General features: G+C 44.3%; 1 pseudogene; it reads right to left on the bottom strand.

Moving 5' to 3' along the window:
* Positions 1-1,478: 1,478 nt before the first annotated feature.
* On the bottom strand, positions 1,479-2,103 carry LOC102734261 (large ribosomal subunit protein uL1 pseudogene; annotated as a pseudogene).
* Between the last annotated feature and the right edge of the window lie 249 nt (positions 2,104-2,352).

The following is a 2,352-nucleotide window of genomic DNA, read 5'->3' as shown; positions in this document are numbered from 1 at the left end:
ATTTATTTATTTATAAAAATAATCTTTTTTTTTTTTTTAAAGATTTTATTTATTTGAGAGAGAGAGAATGAGAAACAGAGAGAATGAGAGGGGGGAGGGTCAGAGGGAGAAGCAGACTCCCCGCCGAGCAGGGAGCCCTATGCGGGACTCGATACCGGGACTCCAGGATCATGACCTGAGCCGAAGGCAGCCGCTTAACCAACTGAGCCACCCAGGCGCCCCTGTCTATACCAATTTAGCTTACCAACTGTATATAAGGGTTTCTTTTCTTCGCATTCTTCACCAGCAGTTAGCTCTTGCTTTTTGATAATAGCCATCCTAATAGGTGTGAGATGATATTGTGATTTAGATTTGCATTTTTCTGGGGCGCCTCGGTGGCTCATTTGGTTAAGTGGTTAAGTATCTGCCTTTGGCTTGGGTCATGATCTCAGGGTCCTGGGATCGAGCCTGGCGTGGGGCTTCCTGCTCAGCGGGGTGTCTGCTTTTCCCTCTCCCTCTGCCCCTCCCCCTGCTTGTGTTCTCTCTCTCTCTCAAGTAAATAAAATCTTTAAAGAAGTAGATTTGCATTTTTCTGATATTAGTGATGTTGAGCATCTTTTCATGTACATGTTGGCCATTTGTGTGTCTTTGGATAAATGTTTATTGAGGTCCTTTGCCTATTTTTAATTGCATTATTTGGTTTTATTGTTATTGTTGAGGATGTTTTAAGATTTTGTTTACTTGACAGTGAGAGAAAACACAAGCGGGGGAGGGGCAGAGGGAGAAGCAGACTCCCCGCTGAGCAGGGAGCCGGATGCGGGACTCGATTCCAGGACCCTGGGACCATGACCTGAGCCAAAGGCAGACGCTTAACGACTGAGCCACCCAGGCGCCCCTGTTGTTGAGTTTTATGAGTTCTTTATATATTCTGGATGTTAACCTCCTGTCAGATCTTTTGCAGATACTTTCTCCTATTCCTTAGGTTGCCTTTTCATTTTGTCGTCTCCTTGCCATGCAGAGGTTTTTGGTTTGATACAGTTCCACTGGTTTATTTTCGCTTTTGTTGCCTTTGCTGTTGGTGCCATATCCAAAAAATCATTGGCAACACCAGTGTCGAGTTTTTTTCCGTGTTTTCTTCTTAAAGTTTATAATTTCAGGGGCACCTGGGCGGCTCAGTTGGTTGGGCGTCTGCCTCTTGGTTTTGGCTCAGGTCGTGATCTTATGGGTTGTGGAATTGAGCCCTGTGTTGGGCTCCGTGCTTGGCAGGGAGTCTGAATTTTCTTTCCCTCTCCCCCTCCCCCCCTCACTTCAGCATGTGTGTGCACTGCTGGCTCTCAAATAAATCTTTAAAAAAAAATAAAAGTTTTATAGTTTCAGGCCTTATGTTTAAGTTCTTACTCCAATTCAAGTTAATTTTTGTGAGTGGTATAAGATAAGGGTCCAGTTTCCTTTTTTCTTCTTTTTTTTATTGGTAGCACTAGGATTTATTAAGCTGTGTCTTAGTAAAGGCTCTGGGGCTTGCCCATGGTGCTCTTAATGTATAAAGCTCAGATGTTCTGCCAGTTCTTCTTGAGCCTTGACACCAGGAAATTGATAGTTAAGTGGATGTTGTACACAAGCTCATCATCTGTCATCTTCATATGGCCAGTAGCCACTGCCAGACACAGGACCTTCTTCGTCTGGAGTTTGCTGGTGGACTTAACTTCATTCACTTTGGCCACCTGTTCTCATTATGAGTCAGCAAGGAAGGGCACTTGTCAGCCTTATGCAGGCCTCAGCCCAGGGTTTCTGGGATCTGCTTGATCAGAGATTCTGAAGGCAAAAATGCATCATATTTCTTGGCCAGCTTCTTGAATAATTTTTTAAATTCTTGTTGAGTTTCTTCAGCGCCTCAGTGTCTATATGGAGAATATCCACAGCCTTGGCCTCATCACAGTGCTGCTGGTCCCCCAAAATACATATGGAAAACTTGGGGCGGGGAGTGGATGTAAGCCCAGAATGTCCACACTCACCGGCAGCTGGTCTAACTTCCCAAACTAGCTGGCGGGCTTGGCCAAGTTTTCCCCACACCTTCCCTCTTATTTTAAGACCCAGGGTGGAGGTCCCCTTTTTATCTTTTTCCATGCGGATATCCAGTTTTCCCGTCACTATTTACTGAAGAGACTGTCCTTTCCTCACTGTGTGTTTTTGGTGTGCTTGTCAAAGATTGGTTGACCATGTGTGCCTGGGTTTATTTCTGGGCTCTCTGTTCTGTTCCATTGGTCTGTTTTTATGCTAGTACCATACTGTTTTGATTATTATAGCTTTGGAATATTTTGAAATCAAGAAGTGTGGTGTCTCCAGCTTTGTTCTTTTTCAAGATTGCTTTGGCTG

The sequence above is a fragment of the Leptonychotes weddellii genome, unplaced genomic scaffold, assembly GCF_054177405.1.
Source record: "Leptonychotes weddellii isolate Sample4059 unplaced genomic scaffold, ASM5417740v2 HiC_scaffold_18282, whole genome shotgun sequence".
In the NCBI taxonomy this organism is placed as follows: Eukaryota; Metazoa; Chordata; class Mammalia; order Carnivora; family Phocidae; genus Leptonychotes; species Leptonychotes weddellii.
The sequence above is the reverse complement of the archived record's forward strand: the minus strand, read 5'-3'. Positions and strand labels throughout refer to the sequence as shown.